Source organism: Helianthus annuus, chromosome 15, assembly GCF_002127325.2.
Source record: "Helianthus annuus cultivar XRQ/B chromosome 15, HanXRQr2.0-SUNRISE, whole genome shotgun sequence".
NCBI classification, from domain to species: domain Eukaryota; kingdom Viridiplantae; phylum Streptophyta; class Magnoliopsida; order Asterales; family Asteraceae; genus Helianthus; species Helianthus annuus.
Genome location: NC_035447.2, coordinates 11,579,446 through 11,591,266, shown reverse-complemented (window position 1 = coordinate 11,591,266; position 11,821 = coordinate 11,579,446). Strand labels below are relative to the sequence as shown.

General features: G+C 32.2%; 1 long non-coding RNA gene across 1 annotated transcript; it reads right to left on the bottom strand.

Moving 5' to 3' along the window:
- Nucleotides 1–6,484: 6,484 nt before the first annotated feature.
- On the bottom strand, nucleotides 6,485–7,359 carry LOC110914776. The gene is made up of 3 exons (XR_002578580.2): nucleotides 7,130–7,359; nucleotides 6,905–7,046; nucleotides 6,485–6,520 (listed from the first exon to the last, which is right to left on the bottom strand). It is a non-coding gene; the product is annotated as an uncharacterized LOC110914776 (long non-coding RNA).
- Between the last annotated feature and the right edge of the window lie 4,462 nt (nucleotides 7,360–11,821).

Below are 11,821 nucleotides of genomic sequence, written 5' to 3'. Positions count from 1 at the left end.
TCGGTTAGATCACAACTGGGCCAAGAGATTCTAATGGCAATTTAAAGAATTAAACATATACCAGGCCCAAAATACATGTGTGAGACCGATATAGGTAGCAAGTATGAGGCCCAATATGCGTGGCCCAAGTATGCATGTCAATTAACCGAGTTAAAATAACACGCAATGCATTGGAGAGACATAATTAACGACAAGTTAAAACACAAGGTTAACGTTACTAACCGCGAACGTTTGGGTTGTCACATACAAAGTTTGCGGTTTGACCGAGACGGTATGACAACGTGTTAAACAACGGAAACCCATCAAGTCAGAGTCATCCGATCGGGGTGGGAATCACCCAAGTCTGATCAGTTAACCGTTCTTGACTGTTGTTCATGTTCAACCTGTGAATAAGTTGTCTCTTTGATAGGAATCAGTTCTTAGACCGACACTTAACTAGAGAATGAGTGGAAGGCCTGAATGAGCTCTGATCCTATCGGTTTGGAGTTCAAGAGTGTAAAAGAGTTGAAAGAAAGTTATGAAAACATCTTTCAATCCTTTTAATCTTGAAAATGTTTAGATTTAGGTGAAATCAGTGTTTAAACATGTTGAAATCTATTAGATCTGAGTTGTTCTTGGTGGAATGAGGTCAAATCTTGAAGTTCATAAGAACCCCATGATGACATCATCCTAGAACACCTCAAACCAGCCGATTTCATGGTGAAAAATGAAGATTTGATGGTGAAAAAAATGAAGGAGTGTGTGTAGATCATAGAAGTACAAGATTTGAGGTAGAAACTTACAAGAATCGCGAGAAATCGAGAGAAAAAAGGGCTGGAACTCGCTGGTCGGATGAGAGAGCTGTCACATCACTGTTCATGATGTGACAGGTGGTATTTATAGGTGACAAAAGAGGAAAAGCGGTGTAGTGGGCCGGATCGGAGGGTAGTCCGATAGGATGGCCATCCGATTGGATGGTCATCCGTACGGATGACCATCCGATCGAATGGTCATTCGATCGAACGTCTCCGGCGAGTTGAGTTTTGATGTTTCGTTTTGTGTGTTGAGCGTTGCGATGCGTTGCGAGTAAGCGATGCGATGATATTAAACAATAGTTACACAAATAACCTAACTAACACTTAACATAAAAGTTACCCTTATATTTCGAGTCCGCGATGAGATTGCGTTGCGATTGCGTTTTCAATTAATCACCATAGAACAAATACATAAACATGAACAAGCAACATATAGATGACACACACACGTAAAGCAATATCCAGAACACATAATTCGAGTTGCGATACGATAGCGATGAGATAGCGATAAGTCGATTGGCAATAAACTACAATCAATTACATTTACTCCACATAATACAACTAAAGTATCATAAAAAAGAGTATCTATTACAAGTCAAAGAGTTCAATCAATAACTAAGCAAGGAGTGACAGATCACATTTAGCAATCTTTTCTTCCTTTGACTTTGACTTGTACTTTGACCTTGAAAACGCGGGGTGTTACAGCCTCCCCTAGTTTAGGGAATTTCGTCCCTAAATTAAGGCGCAGGCGTAACGAAAAGCTGAGGGTACTTCGCCTTCATATCACTTTCGAGTTCACCTGCGCCGGGTTTGCCTTCCTAGCGAACCTTCACAATGGGAATGCGTGAGTGCCTGAGCTTCTTGGTTTCTCGGTCCATGATCTCGACATGCTTTTCCACGAAGTGTAATGTTTCGTCCACTTGTAGATCCTCAAGTGGTACTTGTACATTCTGCTCGGCCAGGCACTTTCTGAGGTTCGATACATGGAAAGTCGGGTGGACGTTGCTAAGTTCCTTCGGAAGTTCGAGTCTGTAAGCCACCTTGTCAATTCTTTCCAGAATTTTAAAGTGTCCAACATATCGAGGCGCGAGTTTCCCTTTCTTGCCGAATCTGATCACCCCTTCCAAGGTGAAACCTTTAGGAGTACGTGATCACCAACGTCAAATTAAAGGGGCTTGCGGCGTCTATCGGCGTAACTTTTCTGACGACTCCGAGCTTTCAGCAGGTTGTCTCGAATTTGGAGGATCTTGTCAGTCATTTCTTGCAACAGCTCGGGACCAGTAATTTGCGCATCTCCGACCTCGTGCCATACAATCGGCGATCGACTTTTTCTTCCGTATAGTGCCTCAAATGGTGCCATTTGAATGCTAGAGTGATAACTGTTATTGTACAAGAATTCGACCATGTCACACCCCGAAATATCAGAGCTAGCGTGACTGGACTGGTATCTTCATTGCACAGCGGAAGTATTTGAGCTAAGACTTCTAGAAAGTGAACGCCCGCTAAGTACTCGAATTCCAATGGGTTCTCCTACTCCAACCGTTCCGTAGTTTTGAAAATGCAACATGAGAAAGAATATGTGAAAAATCAACATAAAGTTGAGCGAGTTCATAGTTTGTTTGTTTTGTATCAAATGCGTCTTAAAATATTTGAAATCTTGTATTTGAAAAACCAGTTTGTGAGATCATAGTATTCCAAAATGTTTGAAATGTCATATCTATATATCAGTAATGAAATCTTTGTGCATTGCACGAGAGAGAATGGGCCGAGCCCAAAAGAGTCTTTGTAAGCAAGACCAACCTGTCCTCTTACTTGTACATAAGTTAAAAACAACACCAAAGTTTATAATTCCATGTAATTGTGAGTTTCAAATCAAATGAATCTTAAAAACATTTGAAAGTTTTGAGTATCGAAAGTTGGTATGTAAGCGTCTATGAACCTAATGATCATTAATTTGTAGCTAAGACATTAATATGTGTGTCGACATAGGAGGTACTCAACCCGGTAGACGATTTAAGTGTCGATTCACTTCGACAGGGACACAAAAGCACTCTAAGTGGCCGCACAAGGATCGTGAGTGGGGCTCGCCCGTACCCGATAGATCTACCCCCTGTTCCGTGGTCCTTAAAAGGATTAATGGTGCCAAAGTAAGCGCCTATTCACACGTGATCCAAGAATTCATTCCCCAGCTTAATCATACCCTAGTTAATATGTATTTCAAAAGAAAAACGGGACATAAACCATTGGGTTGTCTTGTTGTTCGTAAGACCAACCCAGTCCTGTTGTATTAACTAGGACATTTCCGTCACCAGTCATGAAAATCATGCACGTTTTGTAGAACCGGTATGTTTAGCATAAATCGTTCATAAACCATTCGAGTTCCTTGAAATCCATTCGCAACATGGTTTAGAAATATGAGTTTTCCTTCATCAAAAAGTTGTTTACTTTTTCAAAAACTTGCATGTCTTTCCACCCCCGAAAACATTTATAAACATGTAAAACCGTAAAAAGTGGGGGTTATGAACTCACCTGATTGGAAAAGCATAATACTCCATATATTAAACAAAGATAAACAAATCCCAAATCTTGAAATAACTTCGTCGTGACCTACTACAAGTAAAGACCACCTTAAAGTCTAATGGAAATACCCTAACATACAAGTTGGTCATGTATAATATTCACTCAACTAGTTATACTTGATAGGAATACTTGTCTTGTTTCGAGCGTTTTAACTTAAGGAACCGTTGTTGATATATCATTGGTCTCTTGAAAATGTATATTGGTATAAAATATATATAAATATAAATGATAATTTTATCATAATTCGTCTTTGTATTCTCGTATGAAACTCTTGTTCGAGCCTATAAAAGAAATAGTTATCTAAACTCGATTTGTAACTCGTCTCAATGCGCAAATAAATATATATAAAATGTTACTAGCCTATATCCCGTGTGACACACGGGTTTAAAAAATACAATTAATAACCTATTATTCAATATGATCTTTTATATCTTAACAATCAAAATAACATCTAAGAGCATTGACATTCGTGCCTTCATCTTCATTTAGATAATTTAATATAAAATTTATTTTTCTCTAAATTATCTTTAGTTTTAAATAACCTATCACGTCCATCTCTATATCTATATCTTTATCAAACTCACAAACACTAATTTTATTTTTAATTTCTCTTTCCTACAGACTCACAACCAAAAATATAGTTTATTGTATTTTTCTTCTCTTTAACCGTACACTCTCATCACACTAAAACTTTTTAACTTTTACTTTTCAAACCATATGGCTAAAGCTTTACTCAACCCTATTTTGCGAAGTTGGACTTCAAGTTACCAACATAGGGTTTAGTGAAACTCTAGCCATATTATTTGGAAAGTAAAAGTAAAAAAACCAAATATTATATATTTGCAAAAGATATTTTTTTATATGATGTCTTTATTATAAATTATAACACTTCTTTTTTTTTTTTTTGGTGGGAGAAACATAAAAAAAGGATCACATTATAAGTGGGTGGGTTTTATTTTTTTTGGATGATCCAAAGTTGAAACAGATCCAAACACTTCAACACTACCAATAGTCACAAAAATTAAAAACACACCAGAGTACTACTCGCTTCCCCCTACGGTTCTTCAACACTCCACTCGCTTCCCCCCTAGGGTTCTTCAACACTCCAACACTCTCACTTCTCTCTGCGTTTCTTATCTTCAACATCCAGCCAAACCCTAAAATCTCTGAATTCCGTATCTTCTTCAACATCTACAGACGCGATTTCACGATTTCACTCACGAAAAGGTTATACACTAACATTTATCAGAAATCACAGCATTCGGTAAAAAAATTTTGAACTTATTTCTTGCTTTTTTCACAGATTTCGTAGTTTTATTTGTTTAATAATGTTAAATATTGAGAATCTAAGTGTCGGAAAACAAAATAACGATGACCAGAAGTTCAATCGTTTGTGTTTCATTTTTTTTCTTGACTTGTTTTTCTATCTAAGTAATGTTTACATTATCTTTCGTTTTTCATTAAACCCTAAAACGTTGATACTGATCAAACCCTAAATGTTTTGTTAGTGCTAGTTGATTTTCATTTTAAACCCTAAAACAGAGATTTTGATTGTTTGTGCTTGATTAATGCCCTGGTTATTTAGAATTTTGACACTTTTGGTATTTGATATAAGATTTCTAGTGATAATGATGGTTTTTAGGGCTATGATTGATAAGGGTGATGTTTTTATGCTAAGTTTTCATCGTGATGTTTCTATGAACTGTTATATGAATCTTCAAGGTCGTTGTTGATTTTCTTTACTTCAAACCATAAAACGGAGATTTTGATATATGCTCTTTCAAACCTTTAAGTTATGCTTTAGTGTGTTATTTGAAAATTCTTACGAGTGATCATTGTGAATTAGATTGCACAAACTGTATATGAGTGTTTTTACACTGTTTTGGGTCAAAAATCTTATACGGTTTGAGTAAAAATGATAGACTTTTTTGGGTTAAAATCTTGCTGGTGAAAGATTTTGATATATTACAGTATTTAAAAATTTAACTAAAAAACATGTATGAGGTTTTTAGTCACCTATAGATTTGTTTTCTGGAACAGTTTTGTCAATGATATCCTTAAAGGATGTGAATGAGAACCCATAGATGGGACCATTGAAATCCTTACATGGATACACATCGGTATCACAGTAGATTCCCAGCTTGTTTTTGTTGTCCACATACTTGTACTTGGACTCATTTAACCCAATAGTGGGTTTGACAATGAAATAGCAATCTGTTAGAAAATTTGAAAAAAACATAAAAGAATTTAAAAAACTATAAAAAGTGAACATGTAACGTACATGTCAAAAAGTTGGTATGTAAAACATAAAATTTAAAAAATAATCAGAAACTAAATATACTAAAGTTACAATTGAAGGTTGTATTATTAACTTAAAATTAAAACCACCAAACAATGTACAAATATATTCAGCAGTTGCTTATTTATACAGGTTATAACTTATTGCATATAACTAAGTTATAGGTACCTTTTAGTTCTACACTATGTGGATGTCACCAATTTATTTTTAATAAATTTAAGGATAAGGTAAATGTAAGTATACAAATATTATAGGATGTTTATAATATAAGCATATAATGTACTTCAATGAGAATGTGGTCAAAACTTGTGGTTGTTCCATTAGAAACCACTCATAACTTATTAGGGATACAATTGATAATACGTTATTGAATATACCTTAACTTATAACTACCATTTAGTTCTACACTATGTGGATGTAAATAATTTCTTTTAAATAAATTTAAGGATACGGAAATTGGAAGTATACAAATAATTTATCATGTATAAAATAGAAACATGTAAGGGACTTAAATGAGAATATGGTGAAAAGTTGACGTTTTAAAATTTGGAACTAATCATAACTTTCTAGGGGTAACATGATATTACAAGTCCTAAATTAATGACATGTGACTAAAAATAATTTAAAAACAAACACATAAACAACCAAGGCAGCTGTAAAAAATAACCTTTTATTATAACTAAAGCAGCTGTAAATAAGTTAATATGAAACAGTTAAACAGGCAAGTTGTTGCATTAAATATAAGTTAAACAACTTTAAAAGGTTATAATAATATACCTGATTCATTCAAAAGTTGTTCAAATCTCAGAAACCATCTTCGGAGAACATTGGCTTGCATGGTGGTTCCCTGTCAAATAAAACATGAAAAGTAAAAATAATAAGGATAATAAGCACAAAACATATAAATACTTTGAGGAGATTACAGAGAAAAGAGACAGGAAACTTCATTTTTACATGTTACAGTGAGATGTTCATAAGCAGAAGGATAACACTTTAAATTAAACGGATAAGTAATTAGATAACCAAAAATTTAACAAACTGACTGGATGCAAAGGTTATAAGTTTGTTTAAAAATATTTCACTTTATTTCAAAAAACCCTTCTTGATAACACTTTAACAAACTAAGAGACAAACTGACTGACTGGATAAAACTTTAAATTAAACGGATAAGTAAAATATTTAAATTTGTTCGTTATTTCAAATAACTCTTCTTCATATGAGAAATATATACCTCTTCATCAACAACGATCATTTCGATTGAGTAAAACTGCTCTGGATTGTTATACATGGGTTGCTTCCATAAACGGAGTACACGAACCTTCACAGTGTAATCACGGCGAGCCAAATCCAAATCCTTCAAATAGGTGATGTTACTATATCAAAGAAATATGCGTTAATATTACTATGTATAAAATACCATATGAAACAGTAAATGTATAAAAATTCAATTCCCTACCCGTGCTCCATTAGTTCAGTAAGTTGCTTCAAAGATCAAATGGAAGAAGGAGAATTGTAGTTGGTGAAAAAGGAGGAAGGGGGAGTGGATATAAATAATGAGGGTTGAAAGAAAAAAACAAAACTATATAAGGTATATGAAAGTCATCAGATTTAGTTTTCTTTCTTGGATAGGTAGTAGATTAACTAAAAGGTGAAACAATTTGAAATGGTGTATTTGTCCTTATAGTTGACCGACAAAAAGGTTAAACCTTACATAACCTGCAAATTTCAAACCATGAACCGTTGAAAGTCAAATTTTGAAAGGAACAAAGAATTCAGACCCATTTTAGGCTTTCAGTTTTGTTTGTATTATTCTGTTTTTATAAGTGTTGTCTGTTAAGGGCCTTAATAGGCTGTATGAATATCAATTGGGTATGTAGACTTTTTTAAGTTAATACTTGTTCTTAAAAGTATTTAAATACATATGTATATCAAATATCATTTACTATTGTTAAGGACTACTGTTGTAAAGGTTTAAATTATTGATCTTTGTAAAAATAAAACAGGTTTCCGGTCTTTAAAGTGATTACAAAAGTATGGTTATGAGTAGAAATCAAAGTGTCTTTGTGAAACGTCCTTGAAAAATTTGATTTACTTTAAAAAAATTGAATTAATGTTAGTATATTTTTCAAACAAAAGGGCTTGACCGTTAATAAACTGAATGGCGAAAAGTGGAAAGTTTGTCTTTGTATTATTGTGCTTTTCCTGGTTTTTTAAAGATAGTAGTCTGAAAAGTAAAGGAGGTGAACAGTATTTTTAGGGAAGAGTTTGATTAACTTGTTGATACAAAGACAAACTTGTATACTTTTGGAATTATTAGAAGTGTAAAGTGTAATGGTTTACGAAGATCAAAATCATATGAACCAAGATTTAGTTTAAATTTTAAATTCAGTGATCCTAAACATGTTAGTAATCAATTTGTGAGTACATATACAATGATAAGATAAAATGAGACTTAAAAATTTATATAACTTTGTAAAAAAGAAAGATATTTCCGGTCTTTAAAAGGTTTACAAAAGTATGGTTGTGAGTAGAAATCAAAGTGACTTGACCTAACGTCCTTGAACATTTTTATTTACTTTCAAAAAAGGAATTAAAAGGAAAAGGTACTTCTGAAAGCCAAAATTAAAAGGAAAAGGTTTTTATGAATGGTGAAAAGTGGAACAAAGATTATGGGTAAGGTCAAAATTAAAGGTTTATAAAAAGAGGAAAAGTGTGTCTTTGTATTTTTGTGCTTTTTCTGGTTTTTTAAATACAGTAATCTGAAAAGTAAAGGAGGTGAACAGTTTTTTTATGGAAGAGTTAGATTACCTTGTTGATACAAAGACAAACTTGTATACTATAGGAATTCTTAGAAGTGTAAAGTGTAAAAAGTTGTAAAATAGGTTAAAAGAAATACCAAAATTGATTCAGATCTGTTTGGAATATTTTGTTTTCAAATACAGAATCGTGACATAATGGTTTACCAATATGAATTTCAATTGAAAAAAGATTTAGTCTAAATTTTACAAATCGTTCATCGTAAACATGTTACTAATCAATTTGTGAGTACATTTACAACGATAACATAAAATGAGACTTAAAATATTATATACCTTTGGACCATTCAAACTCACCTGACTGAGATTTTGGATTCAGGTATGCATCCATCCAATGCTGAAAACTGATGATTCCATAGAAACTTATTTGTATCACCTACAACAAAAAAAAATTCCTAAAAATATAAACTCTATTATGAATCTGATATGAACTGAAATAAAAACATGTTATCCCTTTTTAAAAACTATAACTAATATCATGGTAAAAAATAGAGGGGACATTATTTCTTGCAAACATCCAGAACACAAATTGGACATTTAGGGGGTGTTTGGCCTAGCTTTTTTAACAAAGCTTATAGCTTTTTTTAGCTTTTTTTACAAAATAAGCTTAAGTTAGTGTTTGGTTTAGCTTTTTAATCTTATGATTATTAGCTTATATAAGCTAAATTTATAGAAGCTAAGTTCAAGATGGTTTTTTAGCTTATTTGAAGAAACTTCTTGTTGTAAGGGCTAATGATATAAAAGAAGTATAAGTGAATCCAAGCACTTAAAAATCGATTATCAAATGATAGTTATTAATCTATAAGCTAGTTTAAAATATAAGCATAAGCAAAAAAATAAAACCTAGGACAAACACCCCATTAACACAATATTTGATTATCAAATATGAAATCAGATTCAGATTCTAAATAATTGATTCAAATCTGTTTGGTATATTTTGTTTTCAAATACAGAATCGTGACATAATGGTTTACAAAGATCAAAATCATATGAACCAAGATTTAGTTTAAATTTTAAAATCGTTCATCCAAAAAATGTTAGTAATCAATTTGTGAGTACATTTTCAACGATAAGATAAAATTAGACTTAAAAACTTATATACCTTTGGACCATTTGAAACTCAGCTGACTGAGATTTTGATGATTCCATCCAATGCTGAAAAATGATGATTCCATAGAAACTTATTTGTATCACCTACAACAAAAAAATATTGATGAAAATCAAAAGTCTATTATGAATCTGATATGAACTGAAAAAAAAACATGTTATCCCTTATTAAAAACTAACTTTAGATGATACAGTTTCACGTAACAAAAAGCAATCCTCTGTTGAAGAAGCAACCAGTGACAGATTTTTTATGGAATTATTATGAGGGGTCGGTGACATTGTCAAGGAGTATAAGAAAATGCTATCACTAAGCATCTAATGACACTCCTTGACAACATCACCGACACATCCATGTTTCCAGCAGAGGTCTGTCAGTGGTTGCTAATTCAACAGAGGGTTAATTCTTATTAAGTTTAATGTAGCATCTAAACAGTAAAAACTTTGCACTTATGGATTTACTTTTAACCGCAATTAAACCATCTGCAAAAAAAATAAAAAAGGATTAGAAAATAAAAAAGACAAATAAATATGACTACAGAAATATGATAATTGATGGAAACATGTTCAAGTATTAACCTATAGTGGATCTGTTGATGATAAGCAACAACCAAAATTTGTTTACAAAATAGAACTTCATCTTTCTTTATGTGTATTTGAAAACAAAAGTGTTAGACTTAACTAATGGATACGTCAAAAGTGAAACCAGCGGAGTCACATATAGAAAACCGTCGTTTCAAAACCATGAACATTCAACCTCTGCCAAAGAAACATCCTAATTAATTATGTCAGTCATATAAAGGACTGCAATCAACAAATTTGGTAATTATATCAGCCAAAAAACCTTGTACATAGATACACATAACAACAAAATTTAAGTCGCATACAATTGAAATGCGGTTTAAAACCATATTTCAAATCAAATCAAACAAACACGGATTCATATAATCATCATCATCATCATCATCATAATATAAACTAAATAAGGTTTAGGGTTAAAGTGTATTTAATAAAATGAAATTAAACATGTAAATACACGCGTTAAATCAAAACAGGATTTGAAGAGCAAGGTTTAGTTAGAAGCCCTAATTAATCATCATTCATATAAGGACTTCAATAAAGAAATTTGTTTATTATATCAATCCAAAAAACATATTCATCGATACACATAACAACAAAATTCAAGTTGCAGACACTTGAAATCCGGTTTATAACCCTATTTCAAATCAAATCAATAAAACACTGATTCAAAACACCATCATCATATAAACTAAATAAGGATTAGGGTTACACAAGATAAATCAAAACAGGATTCGAATACACGGATTCAAAACATCATCATCATGAAATTAAACATTTAAATACACGCGATAAATCAAAAACAGGATTAGAATAACAAAATGGAATCACAACTCATAGATACGGATTAAACATTTTGTTGTTCATAGATACACATAACAACAAAATTTAAGTCGCATACAATTGAAATGCGGTTTAAAACCATATTTCAAATCAAATCAAACAAACACGGATTCATATAATCATCATCATCATCATCATCATCATCATAATATAAACTAAATAAGGTTTAGGGTTAAAGTGTAGTTAATAAAATGAAATTAAACATGTAAATACACGCGTTAAATCAAAACAGGATTCGAAGAGCAAGGTTTAGTTAGAAGCCCTAATTAATCATCAGTCATATAACGACTTCAATAAAGAAATTTGTTTATTATATCAATCCAAAAAACGTATTCATCGATACACAATAACAACAAAATTTATGTTGCAGACACTTGAAATCCGGTTTATAACCGTATTTCAAATCAAATCAATAAAACACTAATTCAAAACACCATCATCATATAAACTAAATAAGGATTAGGGTTACACAAGATAAATCAAAACAGGATTCGAATACACGGATTCAAAACATCATCATCATGAAATTAAACATTTAAATACACGCGATAAATCAAAAACAGGATTAGAATAACAAAATGGAATCACAACTAATACAACTGCTATGAAAGAGAAGAACGATGAAAAAAGATGAACAAACCCTAACTTGTAATACACGTGGTTCAGATCTACAATAATCACTAACAAAATCAAATCAACAAACGCCTAGAATCAAGAACAGTGATCAGAAACATGCCGAAAACATAACCTATTAAACGCGGTGTTTTAATCTTGAAAAAAGTTTAAAAAAAACAAAATATTTTTTA